General features: G+C 47.2%; 1 long non-coding RNA gene across 1 annotated transcript; it reads right to left on the reverse strand.

Moving 5' to 3' along the window:
• Positions 1 to 1,113: 1,113 nt before the first annotated feature.
• LOC135818798 (uncharacterized) lies at positions 1,114 to 25,092 on the reverse strand. Its single transcript, XR_010553753.1, has 5 exons — positions 25,034 to 25,092; positions 13,009 to 13,197; positions 9,990 to 10,178; positions 7,420 to 7,608; positions 1,114 to 2,080 (listed from the first exon to the last, which is right to left on the reverse strand). It is a non-coding gene; the product is annotated as an uncharacterized LOC135818798 (long non-coding RNA).
• Between the last annotated feature and the right edge of the window lie 2,300 nt (positions 25,093 to 27,392).

The following is a 27,392-nucleotide window of genomic DNA, read 5'->3' on the forward strand; positions in this document are numbered from 1 at the left end:
ACACGGATCCGCGGACTGCATGCATGTGCACTGCAGACATTGTGTTCATGAACACAATGTCTGCCGTGCACGTGCACAGCACACAGCTAGCTACCACTCGTTGGTAGATCTAATATCGAGCACGTTATGTAGAGACTTACGTAGCCTAAGTGAAATACCGAGCACCTTACGTAGAAACTTACGTAGCATAGCGATGTCGTTTTTTCTGCCATTATTTATTATTATTATTATTATCAAATTTTTGATAGGGCAGAAAGCCATGTGAACACAATAATAGAAAAGCTGACAGGATCGCTTTTCTAAATGTATGCATGCATCAATGCATGCAGTGAGCGTTGATTTTTCCGCTTTCGATGTTTTTTCAAAACGAAACCGGTCGCTACCCACCCACCCACCCATAAACGAAACTTTTTCGTTTCGTGAAAAAGATCGATAATAATTATTACGGATGGCCCCTAAAGCTGTTTTAATTGCTATAATGATCATGGCATTGCGCGCACGCTATCCTTCGTGTGTACGCAGTACAAAACGTACCTGGGACACATGATGTGACATTTTGCCGCTAGAGACACCATTTGCAGAGCTGCACACTATTGGGAGGTTATACAGTTTTGATTTCAACAGTATACATGCATATGCACCCTCCGTGCCAAGTTCCTCCAGCCCCTAAAACTATTTTAAAAGAATAGGAAGTCCACAATATACAGAACTAGTACTAGCATGCACATATACGTACATGTATACGTACATGTATATGTACGTAATATTATGAATAAAATACCATGTACTAGTAAACAAAATGCACATATACCAGCCCTCCGTGCCAAGTTCCTACCGCCTCTACAAGAGTAGGAGATCCGCGTAAGTACCCAGCCATTTCGAAGAGCATTGCCGGGATGGCCGCTAAACTGGAGGCTCTCACGTGACCGAAACCCAACCAACGCCAGTCTGTCCACAAGAACTTGCTAATCCCCTCCCCCCCCCCCGTGCATGAATCATTGGCATAGGTCATACTTGCCTAATCACCGCATGGATGACTGTGTAGGAAACACGAGTGCACCTTGCTCACCACTGTGTAGCAGGAGCTTTCAACGGTACTCTTGCAAGCTGCACACAATTCATGCATTTGTACAGGAAAAGGCTGAACATGGAGTTCCTGCAGAAAATTACCCGACCACAGGTCTCAGAATAATAATAAACCGTATGCTGACACTGGGAAATCAAAAGGTCGATAATACCGAAGCCCAATCGCATCATATGAGCCATACTGAACAATGCTGGTGATTAGGAGCAGTAAACACGACCACAGTAAACAGACATTGCCTAATGGAGTTGCTCACAGAAAATCACCTAACCAAAAATCTACGAGTAGATCGCACTTGCAGGAAAGTGATAAATTGAGAGGAGAAAAAGACATGCAAAGTCGGAATACCTTCAAATGAAGAAATGGAAAGAAAACACGAAATGAACAATCTACATGGAAACATTGATGAAATACTGACTTAGCAAATTTGAACCACCAATAACTATCGTGTTGATTTTCATCAGGCTGTGCGAGCTGCAGAGATAGCAATGATGTTGATGCTTCCAGTTGTAGACACCATCATGATAATTGTATCAATCCATTTCCTTCTCAAACACTGGCAATGTGGTGTGCTCACATCATACTGGGTCATAGTGACTATCTTCAGCTCGGGGAGAGTTTTGGCAGTGTACCAGTGTACAACCAGTGTACAGCTAATCAATGTCCTTTTCCACAGCCACAGTGTCGTGTCACCATACTAGACCTCTTTGGTCGTGCTCTCACAGCTTGTTGCCATGGTCGCCACCTTAGATGGATCAATACCGGTAAGCAATGTTGCAGTGCTCCCACGTTTATCAATATTGTCACTTCCACTGAAGTCCTCCATAACGGTGCCAGTTGTGGGCCGCGCTCCCAGCTCAAGATGTTTTTGGATCACTCTAAAGATCTGGTTCCTGTTTGATTGTTTGCACAGCAAAAGTGAAAGGATCACCATAATACCTGCTAAGCCGCCAAAAATGCCCCCAATGACAGCACCAGTATTGGCAGCTACTTTTTCTGTGGACACAAGAGACATAGAAGAACAAAACCAGGAAAATGAGAACAAAGTTTGAGTGGCATCCATCCCAGGTTCCCTTTCTATATTTTATACAAGAATAAAACAACCAAAAAACAACGGAGCAAGGGAGAGGGCGAGAGCAGAGAGAGAGAGAGAGAGAGAAAGATAGATTTCTGGGTTTATCACCCACATGCACATGAAGCAAGTTGAAGTTGGGGTTGCCGAGCTGCTGCGGCTGGATCATATCAAGTGTTTTGCAGAATTTGTAATCTGCGAATTGTTTGCAACAATGCATTTATACCAGGCCGCCCCGCAAAGCGGGATTGTAGAACATTCTGTTACAATGCTGGTAGATGGCAGGCAGTGCAAGAGATTAAGGCCAATGATCCTAACTAATGCTGCTGTGCCCTTGTGAGGCACGGCTGTACGCAGGTAGTCAAATGACTGCTGGGCCGGACGGTCCTGCTGTATGCTGGTGCCAATTGGCCCGGCTGCTGGACACATTGTGTCTATGCTGGGACCAGCTGATCCTGCTGGGACCATGTGGTCTTGCTGCTGGGCAGCCAGTGCTTGAAAGCTCATGCAGAGAATTGTTCCAAGATGCAATCAGCTGAGGGGCTTCCCCAAGAAGAGTCAGTGGTTAGTGGCAACCCCTCATATACACACTGTCTTAGCCATATTTCTTTTCTTGCTTTCTTTCAGCGGTTGAGCAAACGCTGCGCTACACGCATGCAGATAAGCTGAGCAGTGACAGTACGCAACACAATGTGTTAAAGAGTTTGAGTATGTGGTCCAGGCTGGAGCAGAGATCCTTAATCGGGCAAGCTGGGAAGGTCATATTCCTACATAAGGGGGTGCAGAGTGCTTAGAGTATTTTGGGCAGGATTGATACAAACACAGTGCCCAGCAGCACGCGAATGTAAACATGGCAGCGTAGCCGGCTCATTGCTGGCCAAGAGGCAGGCCAGCCGGCACATGGAGGTACGTTTTGTACGTTTCACTAGCCCAGCGGCCGGCCTTCTGGAGCTGCCAAGTTGAGGCATTCCTTCCGACCATTGCAGTAGCCCTGCCTATCCTGAGGGAGTGACTGCTAACACCCGAACCTAGGGCTCTCGTCATCCAGTAGTTCGCATCCTTGGCTGTGAGATATTGCCCACTTCCGAATATGAACAGCGGTGGCGTCGTTTGCGTTACGTGGCGGATAGCGAGGTACTTGCGCATTGCTTGGACAGCGCAGAGCTGGCTGCCGGACAATGGCTGCTAGATGACTTGGCCCCCAGTGCCACGTTGGGAGATCGTCGCTATCTCGAGTCGTATGTTGATCTGAGTCCCAGTGAGTGAGACTTGACCCAAGGTCAGAGTGCGGCCATTCGAAGCGGAGCGGGGAGAGGCGGCAGTATCCTCGCTCACTCTGAGCAAAGGCTGTCATGAAGGCGGCCGTTAGCATGCATCTGTCCGATTCGCAGTAGAGAGAGCGCAGGATCACGGTCAAGAGTTGCTGCAGGTCTGATTGGGTGATAGCCTGGCGTTGACATTTTGTCGGTGCTGCTTGTGCTAGATCTGTGACGGGATACGCAGTGGGTGATGAATGCCAGCAAGTCATTAACCGACGGCCTACTCGGCTGGCATCCCAGTTGTGTACACAGCTTCAGATACGCCCTAGTCCCTGGCAGGTATGTGCGGGCAGAACTTGGGGCTACTGACTTCCAAATTAGGTCGCCGGCCTTGATTAGTAGTGTTTGACAGAGATGATGTGCGCTATTGAAGTAGTCTGTTGGCGTTGGGCAGCATGATGCGCCCATTGTTCTCCCCATAAAGCGGGCGCAATGGCAATAATTGTGTAGAGTTCCTGTCAGATAATGCTGCGAAATGGGCCATCCGACTGGTGTGTTGACCATGTGCGGTAGAACCGCGCTGCGTGGTAAAGCCCGCCGAAACCGATGCCAGGCGTGTCAGTGAAGAGTTGAAGCCTGGGGGACTTGGACCAACTGATGTCTCTGAGAAGGGCAATGCCATTCCATAGGAGCGCCGATTTGAGCAACTAGTATGATTAGCTCTGCTCGGGATCGCTAGATGGCTCACAACTGAGCCGGCAAATGACTCAGCAGGGAGCCAGCAAATGACTCCACACGGAGCCGGCAAAATACTCCGCATGGAGCCGGCAAATGACTCCGCATGGAGCCAGCAAGTGACTCCGCATGGAGCCGGCAAATGTCTCTGGATGGAGCCGCCAATGACTCTGAGTAGAGCCACCTAATGCTAAATATAAAGGTATGCATGACAGTTGAGAGCATAATTATTATATTCTCATTGATTGTAAGACTACATTCTCGCGCCATATATACTGGTACACACAGATTATACAGCATAGCAACAGAACACAAATTGAAGGGTAGTTGGCCGCAGCCAGATGCGAACCGAATCACGAGTGAGGCATGAAAGCAAGCACTGAGAACAGAGAATGTCTCAAATGGGAAAGATGTGCATGCGGATAGCAGAAATAGGCCATGATGCAGAACCACTTGGGACTGTCAGATTAATTTTCCTGGACCAAGCCAGCAGGGAAAAACCCTTGCACCGACGGACGCAGTAGTGAGGGAAAAAAACCGGGTGTATAACTCCAATGGCGATTTGGCATCATGTAGGCATGGCAAGCACATATTGGCAAGAGATAAAGAACACGCCCGATGCCATATATGCAACCGAAACATGTTGAGCGAGAAATACAACGTCATGTGTGCGCCAGAAAGGTGAGTTGAGGTAGCGGTTGGGAGGGTGGGAAGGAAATTGTGTGGGAACAAATGTTCCGCAAGTTGCACGCAGTGGATTAGCTCGCGGATCTCCTGTTGCTGCTGTTTGAAAACGACTCATGGTAGGCTAGCAGTAGACACTAGTCGCACAACGCCGCAGAAAATTCGCAGACAACATTGCTGATTGCATGCCGGTAGACACTAGTTGCACAACGCTGCAGAAAATTCGCACAGCACTGCTGATATTGCAAGCCAAGGTGCTCAAACAAATTTGTTTGCATAGAAAGGTCTCGCTGCTGTTCTTTGCCAGCAATGTATGATGACAGCCGGCGTTGCGGACTGCCTGCGAGGCGCTGGCCGCGAGGCTTCTGTGCCATGATAACTTTGGTTTGCCTGTTGCAAACCTACATATTGGGTATAATATGTTGGACTCAGTAGGCAGTCGTCCTGTAAACAGTCGGAAGTCCAGTAGGGAGTCAGACTCATGATCTATATTATTATAGTTACATTTTTATGACTACGTCGAACTAATGTGACATTTTTAAGACTATGTCGAACTCACGTGACTTTCCCTGAAGAAAGTCTTAACATTTCCAGTACGCAGTCTGAGTATTACTAGTACTTGTATCTGTGCAGGATATACTGACCTGTGCATCAGCACTCAACCACTTAGTACTTCACAGGGAAGAGCAGTGAAACTTACAACTACAACAGTTTGCTGCCTTGGAGTCTTTTGTTTGCGGAGCTGATCCCGGGATGATACCACCACCAGCTAGTCAGTGGACCTTTTGCTAGAATCTGATGGAGTGTGGAGGCCAGCTAGCTCTAGGCAAGCAAAGAAAATTCGCCTGGCGACAGGCCGCAGTTTGCTTCCGACGCCTTTGCCCAGTTCATATCGTCATGCAACATCACGCATCAGACAAGCAGCCCGAAGCATCCTCAGAGCAACGGCGAAGGAGAACACGCTCTGCAAACTGCCAAACACCTCATCCGTGCGCCGGGTGATCTACAGCAGTCTCTCTTAGCGTATCACTCTATACCACTGGAGAAACGGCTATCGCTCTACATCGCTGTCCAACGGCCTTCGCTCTACGCTCCTGGCAAATGGCTATCGCTCTACACCTCCTGACCAACGGCTATCGCTCTACACCCTGGCCAATGGCTATTGCTCTACACCCCTGGCAAACGGCTATCAATCTACACCCCTGGCAAACGGCTATCGCTCTACACCCCTGGCAAACGGCTATCGCTTTACACCCCTGGCAAACGGCTATCGCTCTACACCCCTGGCCAATGGCTATCGCTCTACACCCCTGGCAAACGGCTATCGCTCTACACCCCTGGCCAATGGCTATCGCTCTGCACCCCTGGCCAACAGCTATCGCTCTGCACCCCTGGCCAGTATCTATCACTCTACACCCCTGGCCAACCGCTATCTCTCTACACCCCTGACCAACGGCTATTCGCCGGCCGAAGTCTTGTACGGCCGTAGGCTCCACACCAATCTTCCGTGCCAACCTGATCTCCTGCAACCATCCTGGCCAGACATCTCTGCTCTACGGGCCAAGGAGCAGGAGGCTAAGCATGGCCAGAAATATCACTTCGATCAATGGTTCGCAGCCAAGTCGCTCTCCCTTTTGCCACTGGGAGCAAAAGTGTGGGACGACGACAAGTGCGAGGGTTAAATTGTTGAGCAACTCACCGATTGCTCCTACAGCATAGCCACCTCATCCAGTGTTCTGCGCCGAAACCGTCTTGCAGTGAAGTTGCTCCAGCCAGTGACTCCTCCCGTACCAGTGTCAGCAGTACCACCGTCGATGCTAGTCCCACGCCAACCTCTCTCTCTCTCTCTCTCTCTCTCTCTCTCTCTCTCTCTCTCTCTCTCTCTCTCTCTCTCTCTCTCTCTCTCTCTCTCTCTCTCTCTCTCTCTCTCTCTCTCTCTCTCTCTCTCTCTCTCTCGCTCTCCCTCCCCACCCACTCTTGGTGCGTCTAGGTGGCTATAAAGTCGAGACCCTAGGTCGGCGGAGCTCCCTAAACCTCACCACCACTGCCACAATTCAGGTTGTGCGTGCTTCCCTTAGCTGCATCTCATGTTTTGGCATTTAAGTGGTCTTTGTAAAAATGAAAAATAAACCGTGTCTACGTCACAGCCAATTCTACGTGCTTGCAACAACATTCTGCCAGCGCAGAGACTAATCACTACCATGTAACTCTCTCTTTCTCTCTCTCTTTCTCTCTCTCTCTCTCTCTCTGGCTTCATGCTATCGCTAATGCTCTCGCGGGCACATTGCATAGTTCTGTTCTATGTACTTGGCTATGTACAACCCGTACATGTATCTGTCTTGCCTTTGCTCCATAACAGTTTTTCTTCCACTTTAAAAGGGGGAGAAGTCCTATACTGTATGATGTTATCCTTTCACGCATTCACGACATAGTCCTTCCCCTGTCTGTCGCCATGTATAGACTCCTTATGTCAGTTCATGACACAACACTTCGACTAAAGGAGATGACTGGGTAGGAGAGGTCCGGATAAGACCAGTTCAACAATACAAATAATTATATAAGCCAAAGGATATTGCGTCACTTACGGTTGCAGCTTAGAAGGTTATTCCACACACCATGGCTATCATTGCGTGGCTGGCATGTTATTGTTGAATTATTCGATGGGAGGTAACCTTGATTACATGTACCATTTGCCTCAGCTCCAATGTGAGTATCGGAGACATGGAAAACTCCATTTCTTACATTGATCGTGCTCGAACAATATGTAGAGATACCTATCAGGTATTGGCAAATGTATGGCATCCATCAAGTTACCAAAGGAAATACACAGAAAACCCCAGGGAGGTGAGCAATGCAATATGATGATTACACTAATCAACACATGAAGCACAGAAGTCATAAAGTTTCCACTAGACCTTTCGTACGATTACCTTTCAAGTCGAATACAACGGTCATTAAAAAGATAGGAACCGTGTATGACCCCTCGCCTGGCAGAGAAGCAACCGAACGAATGGACCACCGACACTGACAATAATTAGAAGCACTCGGTGATACTCCGCCACCTGAGATTGTCACCCACCTGCCTAAGTGCAGTCTGCAAACCTTGCACCCATTCTCACTTTAGAATTCATGCGCGTGCGCACAACAAATCTCACCTTGCTGTGCAGGAGGCAGTGCACATTGCCAAGCTGAAGCCTGAACTGCGTGTGCAGAAAGTTGTCACTGTTTTGACATTGTAGTACTGTGGTCCCCACTAATGTTTGATACTAGTAATATTCATTGTACCACTGTGTACTTGGCACCACTAGCGCTACCTTTAGAATGGCTCTTTCGTCAATACTTTGACCACCAAATATGTAGTTGGTGCCACTAGCGCTATCTTTTGAAGTGCTTCACTTTTACGAATGCTCTGACCGCCAAAGTGAAAGTTATAAAGACTTGTTAATCTTGTTGTATTTGACTTGAAAAGTAATGGTACGAAAGGACTAGTCGAAGCGATATGGCTTCTGTGCTTCATGTGCTGGTTTGCTTTCCTCCGACCAAGAATCTATTACACTAATCCAGCGCATTTTGCTGGCTTTATTCATTACCCCTTCCATTCTGATCCTGTGCTACCATGGGATTCTAGCTGAGGCTCTGAGCCTGTACTATTACATCAGGAGGATTGTACATTGCACGTCGATGAGAATTGGCATGAGGTGCGGATGTTCACATGATCGTGATATTGCCAATTCTTACGTGAACCTCACAATCGAGATATGTAGAAAAAGAAAATGTTCGCAAGTGGTTGCAATAATCTATGGAAGCAACAATCATTGAGATATGGCGCTTGACAGCTTGATGGCTTGTGACGGACAAGCATATTGATCGGTGCACAAAGACCGTTTCCGCAGTGCGTGGACGTTTGATTTCACACAGGACGAAGGACAAAAATATCCGTTGTTTAAGGTGTAGGTGTATTTCTAAAGACGAATATAACCGTTTTCAAATATTGATTTTCTGCCCTTTTTCTGCCCCTTTTGCAACCTCAGTGCAATACAAACAGTTGACTATTGAGCTAAATTTGACTTGGGAGAGTGGAAAGTCGACTGAAAGCCAAGCTTCATTGACTTGTACAACCGCGCTACAACTTGAGGAAAATTTGTTTTGTTCTAAAACTGGTCTCCAACCTTGAGTTGGCTAGTTCTGCAGCTCATCACTTAATACAGCGCTTATACACCAGGGTTCATATTATCATAGCTCTGGTGTCCTTTCTCCGACCACGGCTGAAATTTTTTTTCCAGTGATGTGTCGTTTGATATAGCTCGAAGTGGATTCATGGAGCGCCGAAGAGCGAAACACGGTATTATGCTTGAACGTTTTGACCAATTGCATGCACAGCAAGTGACCGGCATCTATCAGTATCTCTCGAGGGGGACTTCCCCTATGGGTCATTGGCGCATGGCGCATGCGAAGTGGAGCCTAATGGATACCCTGGAACTTCACGAATCGGGAGAACTTTAAATCTTTGTTCTGTGTTGAGTAAAACTACAGGACCAGAGAAAAATTTCGAGGTGGGCACAATATCTCACTCAGGCGCAATGGGGCAGTTCTCAAATGGCATGAATGTGATTCTACTGCTCCTGCTGGACATCTAATTGAATAAGTTGGAGAGAGGATATCTGTAGCTTGCTCATGAGACACATATGACGAATTTCTGCCACTGGTGAGTGAAATCATAAAATTTTGCAGCTGCGTAGTGGGGCTGAGGCATATGTGGAATCAGTGGTGGCCCTGAAAAGGTTAAAGAAGCTTTCCAGTATGCTCAATACTGTGAATTTTGAAGAATGTATGGCAAAGTTATGGACTTTCAAGTGTGGTGTTTTTTTCTGAATAATGCAACAGTAAAAGAATGTGAAATTTCTTCCACGTCACACAGAAATTACACCGCATGCAAATTTCACTCCTCAAGCAGTGCATAATACCCAGGTACAAAGCTTTTTTGCGACCAACCACCCATGCTCCCCACGGACTCAAAACATTCCCCATGATCTTGAGGGCCGAGTTGTGGACTGTTGGTATACAGGGTCGTAATGCGAAATAAACCAGGGCCGAACAGGTCAGAATAAGAGTAGGTCTACGGGTCTAAACACGGAGAAAAGAAAATTTCACTCACGATTGCAGCTTGGTAGATCAGTCCACAAACCATCCGTACCATTTTGTTTCCGGCACATCATTTTTGAATCCTTCGATAGACGGTAGCCGTGATTACATGTAACATTTGCCTCCGCTCCAATGTGTGTATTATTCGCAATAAACACTCCATTGTTTACATTGATCGTACTTGTGCAATAACCAGCGAAAGCTATTGAGTTTTATGAAATGAGTCCATCCAGAAACATTGAGAAAAATGTATGAGTGAAAGCACACAGACACACAGAAATATAAACACCTAAACCAGAACGGCTATTGTTTCCGGAATTCTGAAGAAAATTGTCTCCGTTGGAATGACAGCTACACCATAGCTTGGTGATGAGAGCATCGCTGGCCATAAGCAAAGGTCCATAGGTGGAGTCCTAGTGGTGCCAGTCAATTCATTTTCCTCTTTGCATCTTTCCCTCAAACCAGTGAATATTTCTGTTCCCGGCTTTCTGGGATTATGTGCAATCTGAAAATTCCAAACTGCCTGCACAATCTGCAGGTTGTTTGCGTATTCTGTGGTGATACTTGAGTACAAATTTGTTTGGTTCTAAAACTGGTCTCCAACCTTGAGTTGGCTAGTTCTGCAGCTCATCACTTTATACAGATGCTGGTCTCCGGGACATGATCATACTTCATAGTGCATGAATGACTTGTGCATATCAGTATTTTTCAAATGGGGACTTCCCCTATCAGTCATTGCCGCACGGCGCATGCAAAGTAGAGCCCAAAGGATTTCCTGGAACTTCATGAATCTGGAGAACTTCAAATCGTTGTTCTGTGTTGAGTCAAACTACAGGACCGAAGAGAATTGTCGGGGTGGGCACAGTATCTCACTCAGGCGTAATAGGGCAGCTCTAAAGTGGCATGACGGTGATTTCATTGCTTCTGTGGGACATCTAATTGAATGATTTGGAGCGAGGATATCTGTAGCTTGCTGATGAGACACAGATGACGAAATTCAGCCACTGGTGAGTGAAATTTAAAAAAATTGCAGCTGAGTACAGGGGCTGAGGCATACGTGGAATCAGTAGTGGCCCTGAAAGGGTTTAAGAAGCTTTCCAGTATGCTCAATACCATGAATTTTGAAGAATGTATGGCAAAGTTATGGACTTTCAAGTGTGGTGTTTTTTTCTGAGTAATGCAACAGTAAAAATGTTTCGTCCACGGCACACAGAAATTACACCGCATGCACATTTCACTCCTCAAGCAGTGCATAATATCCTTTTTTTCTTTTTCTTTTTACTGAATACCACAGAACCATCAGATGCTCCACAGCAGGGGCGGTGGCGTATTGGATAAAGTGGGGGCGGGGCAAAAGTAACTCCTCCGACCAAAGGTCTTGGAATCATCTTTACTCCTGTGCGCCGATACATAGGAGAAAAGAACAAGTGCATCCAAGAGGGTAGCACCGGCTTTACAAACAATAATGGGGAGAATTTGAGATTGAAATAGGACATAACAAGAGTAAAGGCAGTCCACCGTTGAATAGATGATATGGCAAATAACGTGCAACTAGACTTGAGAGGGCATTGCACACAAGTTGCATACACATTATACTAGGGAGGTTTAGTCCCACGTAATCCGTGGGTACTTTACGTGGGTGTACCACGTGATACTCAGTGACCCACGTACAGACGTATTCTGATTCACGACATACCGTGTATGGAGGCTCACCCACGTTCCACCAGAACGTGGGTGAAAATCAGAATGGAGCGCATTGTGCGAGCTGTGAGGGTGCTCAGCTGAAGAAGTTTCCGAAGCACGAAATCAAAATATTGGATGAGCTTCTTAGGCCGGGGTAGCTCCGTTTTTGACCAGGTTTTGGCCTTTAGCTTCATGCTTTTGTTTGTTCCGTGTGACTAAACACAACATTGCAACGTGGGTGCCCTTCATCCACTTTACGTGGATCACCCACGTACGCGTTTCCGTTACGTGGGAACTAAACCTCCCTACTACAATGTGTGCACAGTAGGCATGGACCACTGCAGGAAGACAAGTCACAGGTAACCGTACAACTTTGAACTGTGTATGCAACTACTTTGCAATGCCCTCCCAAGTCTAGTTGCATGTTATTTGGCATATCATCTATTAGTAAGGGGTCGTCCGCAATTATCGAAAGTTTTTTCCAATCCGTAGTAGTTTCAAATTTTTACTCACCCACCCATCCCCGCCCCCCCCCCCAGTCCGTAATAAAATATCATTGATGGACACACAACCCAACACATATGGAACAAACTCAATCAGTGCTGGTCCATCCTTGTTCGTCGTCTTGGACAACTGCCACAAGCAATTTATTGTTCTGTAATAATCAGAGTCACCAGCGGTTTTGAAAAAGGGCTGCTTCTTCACCGCCTTTCCAAACAACGTCGCCTGTCTGGACATAGTCAATCACAGTCGTCAGCGCCAGCGCTAGACGGAAGGACTTCAAAGGAGTGCATGGAAGACGGTACTCTGGACGAAGAAGACAGTGAAACTCAAAAATAGAAAGTGTCGACTCGCCGTCGAATGCGCCGAACTTTATGATCCCCGGCCCAGGAGCAGCCAAGGAAGCGCGCGGGGGCGCAGAAACTGCCAGAACTACAAAAATATTTGTAGTAGACAGTTCGCGCGCAGCCGCGCGTGGAAAACAGGGGCTAGACGTAGACGTACACGTGGCACGCGCACGTGTCATTTTGGAAGTTTTTCAATCCGTAACTGGCCTTGACCCACCCACCCACTTTCGAAGCTACTACTGATTGGAAAAAACTTTCGATAATTGCGGACGACCCCTAAGATGGAGAGAACTGATAATCGCATATTAAGCAATGTACAAAACTTTTCTGCGATCAACCACCGATGCTCCCCACGGATTCAAACCATGCCCAATGATCTTGAGGGCCGAGTTGTGGACTGTTGATATACAGGGTCGTAATGCGGAATACACCAGGGCAGAACAGGTCAGGATAAGAGTAGGTCTACTGGTCTAAACACGGAGAAAAGAAAATTTCACTCACGATTGCAGCTTGGTAGATCAGTCCACAAACCATCCGTACCATTTTGCTTCTGGCACATCATTCTTGAAGCCTTCGATAGACGGTAGCCATTATTACATGTAACATTTGCCTCCGCTCCAATGTGTGTATAGTTCGGAATAAACACTCCATTTTTTACATTGATTGTACTTGTGCAATAAGCAGCAAAAGCTATTGAGTTTTATCAAATGAGCCCATCCAGAAACATTGAGAAAGATGTATGAGTGAAAGCATACATAGACACAAGAATATAATCACCTCAACCAGAAAGGCTATTGTTTCCAACTTTCCGGAAGTCTGAAGAAAATGTTGAATTGTCTCTGTTGGGATGACAGCTACACCATAGCTTGGTGGTGAGAGCATCGCTGGCCATAAGCAAAGGTCCATAGTAGGAGTCCTAGTGGTGCCAGTCAATGCCAGTCAATTCATTTTCCTGTTTGCATCTTTCTCTCAAACCAGTGAATATTTCTGTTCCGCGCATTCTGGGATTTTACGCAATCTGCAGATTTTGCGCAATCTCAAAATTCCAGACTGCCAGCAAAATCTGTAGGTTGTTTGCGCATTCTGGGGAGATAGTGGAGAACAAATTTGTTTGGTTCTCAAACTGGTCTCCAACCTTGAGTTGGCTAGATCTGCAGCTCATCACTTTATACAGTGCTTATACACCAGGGTTCATATTATCGTAGCTCTGGTGTCCTTTCTCCGCTCAACGCAAATGATAGCTCGTTGAAAAGCTGGGAACATAAGCTTTCCAGTGATGTTTCGTTTGATATAGCTCGACTTGGATTCATGCAGCGCCAAAGAGCGAAACACAAATACGCTTGAACTTTTTGACAACTTCAAGGCTCACATCATCACACAAAAGCGTGGGCGCCATTTTGGACAGGCCGCTGTCACACGAGCCAGCCAGCATGCCAGAATCGTGTACATGCAATCAGGCAGATATCTCTGAAAACTTGAAAGTGGGGTGCATTCAAAATATTCATTTGTACCAATGCTTTTGCCTAGGCCTCTGAAACTCAAGGAACATACTCTCAATACCCATTGTAAAGATTTGTCTGAGAGTTTTTTTGTTTTAATCGATACAGTTTGGAGTACATATGGAGCCAAAGTATCAGTTCGTGCAGGCGTAAATCTGATTTGGATTATTGTACTTAAAATAATAAGTCTCTCCGAGAAGTTCTTCTAATTTTCCAACTGAATTAAGCTATTGGCCATCAAAATCGGTCCAGAGACGGGTACAAACCAACATTTCAAAGGCAACCCTATCTGCAGTGCAGCCGCGAGGAAGAACCGCGCGCTGCACCTGTTGTGATTGCGGAAACAAAACTAGCAGCAAAGCAATTTTTTTAAATGCTTTTGCTACTCGCCTGGCGCTTCATCGCTGTGTCCTCCAGGAGTTATCATGGTTATGGCAGACCGAAGAAATGCATGGACAGCACAACGGCGAAGCCATTGGACTTGTTCTCTTGCAACGAAACGGCTACACGGCTCTTCGCAGACCAGCCGTACATTTACGTTTACACAACAGGACTTCACGGCGGAGAAACTAAAACTAGAACACGACGTGAGTCATTGCTCCATGCCGTCAAGGAATGCTTGTCCTTTCCCTCTCCCGTCACCCGCGCCTGTGCATCAGCGGCGTAGCTGCCTGGCTGTAGATGTTGAACTCTTTCATCAACGACTGCAGGATTCTGCTCGGGGCTACCTTTCGCAGGACTCCGTGTGCGGACAGTCTGAATGAAGCCTTCGGCCAATGAGGCCAACACTGCTCGCGAAATAATCCACTTGGAAGGAAACAAGAACTACCGAAATGAAATAGAGATAGTGAGACAGTCTCCGGCCATCTCCTTCACCATTCACGACTCAGTCCTTGACACAGCAACTAAGCCCAAGCAAGTCAAAATCTCCTTGCGCGACTGCGTTCTACGCCTGCGCTTAGCGGTCACGCGAGTTCGTTTCTATGGTGATCAGATCCAAGATGTCCTCCCACGTAATCAGGTCTCAGAGATCATCGCCTAGTTAGGACAGGTGACTGTTGGCGGTGGTTGCTATAGAAATTCAGTACTGCGTACGCGTCATTTGAGCGTTTCAAAATTCACTTGATCTGTTTCTGCTGTTTTGATGCAGAGAAGGAGGAATGGTGGATTCGGGCTGATTCGGGTGGAGAAATGCACGAATGCAGACCACATGCGACAAATGCAGGCGTACACATGTACAGCCACGTGTTGGCAATGGCCTTTTCATGCATTCCCCTGAAAAAAATTGTGGATTCCATGTGTAGTTTATTTTCGTTGAGAGGTTTTGCTTGCCCAAATACTAGAAATAGGGCACAGACTTCGTCTTTTTTAGTTTGGTGATCGCCAGTCTGTTGACCAGTCTACGTTTGGAGCTCTTCGTCCAGTGCCACCAGACCACTGATCATGTCGTCGCGGAAGCATGACGTGCAGGCCAGACGTTCCTCGCGTCGTGCCACTCCTGGGGCCTACCAGTGTGGAAACCCCTTCCACTACCAGTGGGGGAGTACGTCCACAAGGAAGGACAAAAACGCCAGGAAGTCGCTGTTGGATGTCCTCTCCAGCATCAGCGGACGGAACATCAAGTCTCTCTGCAGGTAGGGCATGGGGCCGTGAAATTCTAAGGGTCGAATTTGTTGTACTGTAGATGAAAACATACCTGATTTTTCATTGCAACTGGCATTTTAAGAACAAAAATGTTGTTATAAAGTACTGGTGGTTTCACAGTTGTAGTAAAATACGGAAAAAAAGATCTAGCCTGGCTGCATAGATGACTTGCACAAAGATTGTCTGGGTTCGAGACGGGGCAAGTGGACCTTCTGACTCCGACTTCCCCACCTTTTGAGTTCGTGACTTTCGCTTTTTGCCTGACGAACACTCGGCTAGTTTTTTTGGCTAGAGAGTAGAGTTGTTTTGATTCGGCTTGTATCGTCATGCCGAAGCGCTGCTGCGCTCCTGAATGCACTAGCAGACGAGAGATGGAACTGAGGCTCCCATTCCATACGTTCCTTTCCGAGCCGGCCGGCCGGGAGGCAGAAAAATGAGGCGGAATATTATTTTAGTATCATTGGTGTAGGCTGCAACAAGAACGTCGTGGTCCTGAAGTGTGACTACTTTCCCGCAGTGGAAGCGAAGTCAAGCACAACGAAAGTTTGTGGACGTCTGAGAAAGAACTCGATTCCCTTTGATTCGGCTGCACTAGCTCCAGAGCGACTCTCTCCGGAGGACAGACTGCGGAGAGGCCAGGAACCTGCCGAGTCACGAGTGGAAGCCCAAACCACGGAAATGAAGGGTGGAAGGACTGAGTGTGAGAGCCAGATGGCCTTTAGTAGTACTTCAAGTAGTATCTGAGTTGAAGGAGAGAACAAGTGTGCTGGAGAAACGCTGCGAAGTCCTCAGGCCTGATGTGTACTAGCTACTGTTGAAGTCTCACTTGTTCCGATATGAACATTTCATCAACCCTGACTCTGAGCAGCTGTATCTAGACTTGGACTTAGGCCGGAGACATAGCATTGTAAACTTTACTGAAGCCATATGTACCCAATGGCTGGCTCTAGTGAGAAAGCATTTTGGCGCAGGCTCGCAAACTATGATTGAATCAGGGAGTGGTGGAAAGTCACATTATACCTCTCCATGATTAGCTGGTAATGACGACGATGCGGCTCCGGCTGGGTCTCATAGGAAAGTAACTTGCATACCTGTTTAGTTGCAACGAGGCAACGGTACCCCGGCCATGTACTGAAGACATGATTGAACTACATTTTATCTCCTCCTGGGAGAAGGTGGAACAAATAATGCCAGAGTGTGTCTGATACACGTCACTGTCTGCTGAGTGTGTTCATTATTGTGGACGTAACAGAACTGCGCTGCGAGGTACCTTCTGCGTTGGACCTACAGTTGAGCCACTACTCTTCTTACAAATTCCATACAACGGTGAAAGGATTTGTTGGAGCATCATCATACACTGCATTCACCTTCATCATACACTGGCTCCGTTGCCTACAGTAGTTCACATTTTGACGGGGCGCGCTGGGACGATACGGAAGGAGCGGCGGGAACCATTGGAGTGCTCATGATGCTGGTTAGCGGAGACGGATGTGAGTGTCAGGAACGGGAACGCAACCGCACTACTGTACAGATCAGGAAGCGATGGAAGAGTTGAATCTGTTCAACCTTCCATGCCGTGTACAGGGACACAAGCGTAAAAATGGCTACATTTCGAATGTGAACTGGCGATGGCATCGTGTGGCGACGAACACAACTGCAACTGTTGAAATTTCAGCATTTCGAACATTATGCTTCCCATGATAACTCACCGAATGGCTCACATGACGGAGTTGGACATTACCAGGCTAGGATTATCATTTGCTGTATTTATGGATAGTCCTTGAGTTTTCAGATGAAGTGCTTTATCTTTTACCTGTCGTTCCTTTAGAAGGGCACAATGTCCATGGCCACTTTCTTGTCTTCATAACAGACTGGTATAATCAGCATGATTCTGCTTTATTTGAGAAGAAATAAAACTTTCCTTTCGGAAAGGAAGCCCAGAAACGTCAACCCCCATGGACTGTGCTTTGACTCTCGTCCTAGCTGCATCGACATTAACCGTCGCAATAACTGCTGCATGTATGTTGTGCTGTGCAAACCGTACAAGATTTTACAGCTCACCCACGCCTTCCCAACAGGCTCCTATATCCCGTACCGTTAGCGTTACATTGAATATGAACTAGGCTAGCACAGTTATCCTTTGTTCTTTTGATGGCGGTGGGTAGCATGGAACTTGACGTGTTCTTGGGATCCTCGTGCAACACTTGCTGTTCCGGGATGCCATATTATTGGGTGCATCGAGGTTTCTTCTAAGCTCACTGTTGTTTGGTAAGACAATTTTTTATAACTATTTCACCGAAGAATAAGGCAAGAGTATTCTGGGTTGGTTTGGACGCCTGGCTTCTCTTCACATAATATACATGGATACAGTCATGTACTTCCACTAACCCTACAACTACAACTTACAAGTGCACATGCATGACTCATGAGCTGCTGAAGACAGTGACGGTCCTGATCATGTACATGACATTGTACATGTACATGCCGTGCACCGTTCATTCATGCTGACAAAAAAAGTACACTGCACTACAGACGGTGTAGGGTGCCCGCAGTGTAGCCTGGGTGCACAGGGTGCACTTGCCCCGTCTCACTCGCGGCTCGGATCTTTGTGCAAGTCATCTATTCCGAGGCACATCGCAGGTGTTCTGGGAGTGATGTATGATGAACGGTTTCATAACTAAGTTGTTCGTACACAACTTTCCTCTTTGTTATGTGCGTCTGACATACCTCTGTAATCTGTACTGTTCTGTTTCTCGAGCTGCGTGTTGAGTATGCCCGGCGGTCAGTATGCTCTACATAAGAAAACATTCAATGAACATTGATGCTGCGTTTTCTTGTGCTGTTTGCTCTCTTTGTTTGGAGTGATACTGTAGTGCGAAGTGCGTTGGATGCTCTCAGTCAAGCCGTCACTCGTCCTATGCAGCTGAACAGTTCTGAATTTTTCTGCACTATGCCCATGAATGCATGGCGCAATATGGTGGCCTTGAAGGCATTACACGGAAGTTCCTCACAAGGAATATGACAGTTCATAATGACACCACACAGGAAATTGTGTGCTTGTAATTCTTCAATCTTGATATCATTGATGCCACGCGGCCAGAACTTCTGGTATATTCATTCATGAATTATAGCATTATGCTTCTTGTCCGAGTGCTGCTGCTGTTGCGCTTCATCTCTTTCTCTGTCTTGCCACTTCTTGTTTCCTGCATTAGTAGGCGCGACTATTACTGCTGCTGCTGCTGCTGTTGCTGCTGCTGCTGCTGCTGCTGCTGTTGCTGCTGCTGTTGGCGCTGCTACTGCTGCCGTTGCTGTACGTAGAGTTGTATCACGTGTTGCTGCTCCAGCTGGTGCTGTTGCTGTACATGCAATGGTATCAGCTGTCGTTGTTCTTGCTGCTGCTGCTGCTCTTGTTCAGGTGGTTGCCCCTTCTCTTTCAAGGTTCTACCGAGATAACACTGGTCACACAATGTTTGTTCGTCTTCGTCCATTGATTGGCACATGTGGTGGTATGGTCGTGCACATCCACGACATGTCCTGAGAAGGGGAGGTGGGCCGCCTTTGCAGGCAATACACACATTTGTTTGGGTTGGGGCTCCTGCCGCAAGTGGTGGTTGCTGCTGCTGCTGCAGCAGTGGCATTTCAATAGCCTCCTGTTGTTGTGGTGGTTGTGTTTGTTGTTGTGGTTGTGGTGGTTGTGTTTGTTGTGGTGGTTGTGGTGGTTGTGTTTGTTGCTGTTGTGGCGGTGGTGGTTGTTGGTGTTGCAGCTGCTGCACTGGTGCCGTGCCAGTGACTGTTGCTGCTGTCGGTTGCTGAAGTGAACCACTCCTTGCAGAACAGGCAGCTGGTGTTGGTGGCTGTGTTGTCGTGGGTGGTGGTTGTGGTGATGTGTGGATGTGGAGTGCAGGAAGGAAGTCGTGTAGTGGGTGGCTATTGTACAGGTGTTGGACGCCAGATGGTGCGATCACCAACACCAGTACTTTGGCCTGGGTGGCTGTTGACAGCTCCATTGCCTAGAGGCACACCAGGGAACAAATTTTGTACTTTCAATGGTGTATCGACTTTGTGAATGAAATTAAGTTATCCTTTGCTTGGGAGGAGTTGTTCTTTTCGAAGTGAACTGCAGTACATGTACTTCATTACATAAAATACATGTTCTCCACTTTACGTGGTATGCCAGTGTTCAAAAATCAGCTTATAGCTAAATGTATATACGTTAAGGACAGCGACTCTTCGAAGCTTTCTTAGTACTCTTGCTAGTGAGCGTCGCAGGGAAAATTCCAAGGCAACTGTCAATACGCAAAGATGCGACTGTCAAACGTTTCTAAACCATAAGAGCTAAATATTTTTTAATGAGAGCAAACTTTCTTCATTAGCCCGTTTTTCCTTTTGCTTAGGCAACTCCACCGTCTTGCTCCGTCCGCTATATATCCTGTCACTTGGCGCCTACGATGGCCACTCACGGCTGGTCTGGTGTCCATATCTTCGTCTTGCAATTCTAGTGACCAGACTTACTCGACTCAGTATCAAAATTGATCATGGAGGAAGCACCACGTGCGGTCTGGAAAGTGGAAACCACATTTTGAAAAATCGAAATCGATGGTCCAAATGCAGCCGAAATGTGTACAAAACGCTTCAACCACGCGTACAAACAAGGCTCTTCCATGGTAACAACAATCGGACGTCACCTGTCCTAACTAGGCGATCTCTCGGACTGGTAATCGAGGTTTTTGCTTGGTTGCTGTGAGCCCTGAATTTGCATGCACAGTGCCTGCATCTTTCAGTATCTTTCAAATGGGGACTTCCCCTGTCAGTCACAGTCGCACGGCGCATTCGGAGTAGAGCCCAAAGGCTTCCCTGGAACTTAATGAATCTGGAGAACTTTAAATCGTTGTTCTGTGTTGAATAAAAGTGCAGGACCGGGGTGGGCACAGTATCTCACTCGGGTGCAATGGGGCAGCTCTAAATGGCATGAAGATGATTCCATTGCTCCTGCTGGACATCGAATTGAATGATTACAGAGAGGATATCTGCAGCTTGCTGATGAGACGCAGATGACGAAACTCTGCCACTGGTGAATGAAATTATAAAATTGTGCAGCTGCGTAGTGGGGCTGAGGCATTATGTGGAATCAGTAGTGGCCCTGAAAGGGATAAATAAGTTTTCCAGTATACTCAGTACCATGAATTTTCCCAACGGCGGGCAGCAAAACTTTGCCTCCATCTCCCTCTCTTCAGTCCTTGCCACCACAGTTCATTACTCCACCACGTCACTTGGCCAACCCTCTCATCCCGCCGGAAGGTCAAGCAGCTACTCTTTGCTCACACCTTCGCTGTCAAACGATCCCCGCCACACATCCAGCTTGCGACCTCAGGCTACATCACCGAGCCACCAAGCCGGGAATTGAGGCGTCATCGAGTCTTTGCCCTCCCCACCACCCATTCCACCCGCCTTCAACGTTCACCCTTGTACTCCGCATGCACTCAGCACAACCACCTGCCACCACACCGTTACTCCCTTCGCGAGAAATAAATGCATTCAAAAGAGAAGTTACCCCGATCATACTATCATCAATTTGCACATGCTCCAACCCCCACTGTAGGTCAGCCTAGATATATTATTTTAATCAAGTTTTATCGCCTACCTGTCTTCGCAATGGATATACTTCCTTCTTAGTCTTTTGAAGCAGCCAAAACACCGCTGCCACTAGCCAATGTTTCCTCGGTTTATTGCACCCACTCTGATTGATAACACATAGTACTGTCTCTCTCTTATTGGCTACGGCCATCGTGAGAATAAAGATAATAATACAAATTTTGAAGAATGTATGGCAAAGTTAAGTGTTTCTTTCTGAATAATGCAACAGTCAACAAATTCTTCCACGTCACACAGAAATTACACCGCATGCAAATTTCACTGCTCACGCAGTGCATAATACCTTTTTTTGACAACTTCTTGCGGTCGTATTTATTCAGCTTTCATTTTGTGTGTACTTGCATGCTTATACAGTGCGTATCGGTTATAGCATGGTCGTGTAAAAGAATATGCTGCCTACAAGAATGAACTCTGATGTTTTCATAATCATAGTCATGGATTTCATGTGCACATTTTTTCTTACAAGCAATTTTATCGTACAGTAGAATAAATCGGTCCGAAGTATGGACTTTGTGTAGCGAAACATGCCAGATCAGTGCAACGTATATCGCCTGTAGTGGTAACATTAGTCCAAAGCAGTTCTGATCTGACTCGCGTTGGGTCGTAGTGCTGCAGGTTCAACTATTGTGGTCATGTAACTCATGTTGCATAGCCACATTGTAAGCCTATGTGACTGTGACCAGCCACATGCACAGTAGCACTACCTTGTATGTACGATGATCTTCCTGCCTCTGCGCACATGCACATGATATGTCACACTTAATTTATCGTGTGTAAGAAATATCGGAAATAAGAATACAAAGTTGTTTTTCAAACACTCACGCAATAACCGATACCTTTTTTTTATTTTTTTTTTACTACGTTCACATGACCAGCTCGAAAAGAATAAGGAAAGACAATGGTACGGAGACTAGGACAAACGTGACAACTAATGAGCAGGCGCTACACCGAGACGCAGCAGTGATGGTGGGGCATTGATGACTCTGCCGACCTGAGGTCTCGGCGTCACGGCCAAAAACACGCACCAAAAACAATGAAAAAAGAAGAAGATAGAGCTGTACAGATGAGAAAGATGCAAAAACCCAAGGCTTAACACGAGCGATTGTGGGGGAGAAACTGTCTTAGCGTCATACTATTCATAGGGAATCGATTGCCCAGAGCCAGTTTGTGCTGCGAAGATGGCGGTAAACATTCGTTTTGAATGATTGCATTCTCTTGCTGTGGGGAGGCTGGGATAGGAGAGCGGCAGGGAGGGAGTTCCAATCGCTGATGATGCAGTGTGGGAACGAGCGCTTCAGTGCCAGCGGGGCAGATGCAGGCAGCTGGTGTTGGAGCTGGTGGTCATGGCCACTGACAGCACCGTGCTCGCTGCGAGTTCTGGGGTTGGTAGAGATGATGTGGCGCGGTGGCAACACAGAGAGCAGCTGCGGAGGACCAGGCAAGTAGTGCAGCTTGTACAGGCAGGCAAGCGAGGCAACAGTGCGGCGGATGGCCAGGCTGGGTAGGTGTGCCCCAGGGCCGATAGCATAAAGCGCGCGGCGCTGAACATTGTTCAGACGCTGGAGGTGACTCTGCGCAGCTCCCATCCATACAAGAGGCGCATACTCCATGACTGGCCGTACGAACGCCTTGTATACGGTCGTCCGGCCGGCGGGGGTGAGTATGTGGGCGGCTCTGTTTAGGACCCCAAGCCGTTGGCGTGCACGGGTGGCTACGGAGCGTAGGTGATCGCTGAAGGTCAACTTTGCGTCCACCTTCACACCAAGGAGGGTGATGGTAGTTGTCTCGGGCACCAGTGTGCCACCAAACAGGAGTGGGGGGAGATCTAAGCCGGTGCGTCTGAGGGTGGCTGTCATGGCCTGGGATTTGGTCGGTTCAAACATCACTTTCCATGTACGACCCCACTCGTGCAGTCGGTCAACGGACACCTGCAGTGACTGCGCGGCGACTGTTGGGGTCTGCTGGGAGGTGACTAAGCTGTACAAAGTTGTATCATCAGCATAGGCTTCCAAGCTGGCGCCGTCAGCGAGAACATCTGGCGCGTCGTTGACGTAGGCCAGGAAAAGCGTTGGTCCAAGGATGCTTCCCTGGGGACTCCAGCGGAGGTCGTATACCTAGATGACGTCCGCCCTCCAACGAGGCACTGTAGGGAACGGGTGTCCAGGTATGACGCCAGCCATCTCTGAAGCGGACCATCTATGCCTAGGCTCCGTACCTTGTGGAGGAGGCCGACATGCGAGACACGATCAAACGCTCCTGCGATGTCCACAGCAAGGATACGAGCCGCCCCTCCACAGCCCACAGCGTTTGCCCAGGCAGTTTGGAGAGCTTGCAAAGCGTCCGATGTTCCGAGGCCTCTGCGAAATCCAAACTGGTGCGACGTGAGCAGATGATGGTCTTCAAAATAGTTCACGATGCATCTGTTTACAAGAGTTTCCATTACTTTCGAGATTATGCACAGTAAGGATACGGGCCTGTAGTTCTTAAGGGTCGAGCGGGAAGATCGCTTGTGGATCGGAACCACGTTGGCCGTCTTCCACATCCTACGTTGCACTCCAGACCGGAAGCATAAAGCAAATAACTTGGACAGTGGCTCTGCGAGCTCATGAGCACATTCCTTAGGGACGCGAGCAGAAATACCGTCAGGCCCGGTAGCCTTGGAGACGTCGAGCCTTGCCAGGAGGCGGCGGACAGCCTGTGGGCGGAAGCGGATGGTGCGAAGAGGTGGAGCCTCTGAGGGAGCAGGGTCCGGTAGGTCAGCCTCCACAAGGTCCGGACCGGCAACGCTACATTTCTTCGAGAAGAAGCGAGCGAATGCCTCTGCTTTCTCTGAGCTCTTTGCCCACTCGCGGCCGTCAGAGTCGACAACTAGGGGAATTTCGGGCTGTGGGCGGTTGCCAGCAGCGTTCTTCAACTTCGTCCACCACTGTTTGTCCCACTGTTTGTCTCTGAGGGACCCAGTTGAGAGGCTGCGACGGAGGCTGTCCTCCTTTGCACGTCGTGATCGGAACTGGGTGGCGATCGCTACAGTCACGGAATCGGTGAATGCCTGCTGAAGTGCTGGGTCCTATTGTATTAGTTTAGTCCCACAACCTGCGATAAAATGATCAGCTGTAGCACCTACTCCACTTTTATGTTGATGTATCTATGTCATTCGGGTCTTCCCAAGTTGTACATTGTACTGTTGAGATACGGAATTCAAATAAATCAATACCATACCAACTTGCTTGCGAACTTTTTTTCTTTTTTTCCTTTTTTTCTGAATACAACAGAACCATCAGATACTGCAGAGCGGAGGCGGTGGCGTATTGGGTGGAAGTGGGGCGGGGCAAAAGTAACTTCTCCGACCAAAGGTCTCGGAATCACCGTTACTCCTGTGTGCCGATACATAGAAGGAAAGAACATGTGCATCCAAGAGGGAAGCTCCGGCTTTGCAAACGATAATGGGGAGAATTTGAGATTGAAATAGGACATTACAATAGAAAAAGCAGTGCACCGTGGAATTAGGAAGATGGAGAGAGCTGATAATCGCATATTAAGCCATGTGCAACACATTTCTGTGACCAACCACCCATGCTCCCCACAGATTCAAAACATTCCCCATGATCTTGAGGGCCGAGTTGTGGACTGTTGATATACAGGGTCGTAATGCGGAATACACCAGGGCAGAACAGGTCAGAATAAGAGTAGGTCTACGGGTCTAAACACGGAGAAAAGAAAATTTCACTCACGATTGCAGCTTGGTAGATCAGTCCACAAACCATCCGTATCATTTTGCTTCTGGCATATCATTCTTGAATCCTTCGATAGACGGTAGCCGTAATTACATGTAACATTTGCTTCCGCTCCGATGTGTGTATGGTTCGCAATAAACACTCCATTTTTTAAATCGATTGTAGTTGTGCAATAACCAGCGAAACCTATTGAGTTTTTATCAAATGAGCCCATCCAGAAACATTGATAAATATGTATGAGTGAAGGCACACAGAGACAAAAGAATATAAATACATCAACCCGAAAGACTATTGTTTCCGGAAGTCGGAAGAAAAATTATTGTTGATTTGTCTCTGCTGGGATGACAGCTACACCATAGCTTGGTGGTGAGAGCATCGCTGGCCAAAAGCAAAGGTCCATAGTTGGAGTCCTAGTGGTGCCACTCAATGTCAGTCAATTGGTTTTCCTGTTTGCATCTTTACCTCAAACCGGTGAATATTTCTATTCCGCACATTCTGGGTTTTGCGCAATCTGAAAATTCCAGATTGCCTGCACAGTCTGCAGGTTGTTTGCACATTATAGTTGAGGAAACATTTGTTTGGTTCTAAAACTGGTCTCCAACCTTGAGTTGGCTAGCTCTGCAGCTGATCACTTTATACAGCGCATAATACACCAGAGTGCCACTAGGGTTTATCGGGTGTTAGCGGCCGTCGTGAGTTCCCTTCGGGAACGGATACGATAATTTTCTTTTTTTCTTTTTTTTTATACACCAGGGTTCATAATTATTATCAAAGCTCTGGTCTCCTTTTTTCCGATCATTGCAAATAATAGCTCATTGAAAAGCTGAGAAAATAAGCAAATTGAATGATTTGGAGAGAGGACATCTGTAGCTTGCTGATGAGACACAGATCAGAACGAAATTCTGCCACTGGTGAGTGAAATTGTAAAATTTTGCAGCTGCGTAGTGGGGCTGAGGCATATGTGGAATCAGTAGTTGCCCTGAAAGGGTTAGAGAAGCTTTCCAGTAAGCTCAATACCATGAATTTTGAAGAATGTATGGCAAAGTTATGGACTTTCAAGTGTGGTATTTTTTCTGAATAATGCAACAGTAAAACAGTTTCTTCCACGTCATGCAGAAATTAAACCGCCTGTGAATTTCACTCCTCAAGCAGTGCATAATCCATTTTTTCCTGAATACCACAGAACCATCAGATGCTGCAGAGCGGAGGCGGTGGCGTATTGGATGTATGTGGGGGCAGGGCAAAAGTAACTCCTCCGACCAAAGGTATCGGAATTATCGCTACTCCTGTGCGCCGATACATACGAGAAAAGAACATGTGGCCCAGTATCTGAAAAAATGGACCTTGGGGTGATTTGCAGAAAATGACTTTTTCTGCATTTGTCATCTATAGGTATCTAGTGATCACATGGCAAAGTATTAGATCGAACAAAGCAATATAGACCCAGAAGCTTCTCAAACAAGTATAGTTACATATCAGCAAATACAACAGTTTATCACAGCATTTTCCACATCGGAATACTAGTATTATGTGCTGCAAAAGGCAGTGTAATAATTCAGCCATCCAGTTTTTGTTGTAAAACAACTCTCGCACAACTTCTGGCATAGAGCATGGATGGTCTTGATCCTCATCACTGCAGACGGCGATGGAAACTGCTTGAACACCGTACGAAGTCTGCTGATAATCCGCAAAAGTCCAGAACGGAAGGGAGGGTGGCTACAGCTACACCTGGATGATTTTCACCCGAAGGTCGATTCTCGCTGACATTGGGCCATGTGCAGCCAAGAGGGTAGCACTGGCTTTGCAAACGATAATGGGGAGAATTTGAGATTGAAATAGGACATTACAATAGTAAAAACATCGCACGGCGAAACTACTGAGAAAGATGGAGAGAACTGATAATCGCATATTAAGGTGGCAGACTACCCAAAAATTCGCTGAAACATCGAATTTGTAAATTCATATTGAGTGCTACGTCAGTTGAAAGAGCATGAATAGCTGCAAATTCTCTGAAAATTGTGTCCCTATCTGACCAGCCGTTCAAGAGTTATGGCCGAAAATGTGCCCTTGCAAGGAAAGATTTTTTTGTTGCATGCTGTCATTTGTTGGCAGCACTGTATTTGAATGTGAGCAGACCGTGCGCAACTTGTCGTATTATGGAAACACGCGAAAGTGTGCAGAATTTTGCCCCAAGTCCAAAAAAAGTCCCAAAAATCACGTTAAAAAACCACGTATTGGGCTGCACGGCGGCGGGCGAAGCCCGCCGCCGTGCAGCAGGACTTTTGCCAGCACCCTCGTGACGTTGCAGATATGTGGCTTGATTATTGTAGTTGACGTTGATTTAGTGACTTTGGCA

The sequence above is a fragment of the Sycon ciliatum genome, chromosome 6 (genome assembly GCF_964019385.1).
Source record: "Sycon ciliatum chromosome 6, ocSycCili1.1, whole genome shotgun sequence".
NCBI lineage: Eukaryota > Metazoa > Porifera > Calcarea > Leucosolenida > Sycettidae > Sycon > Sycon ciliatum.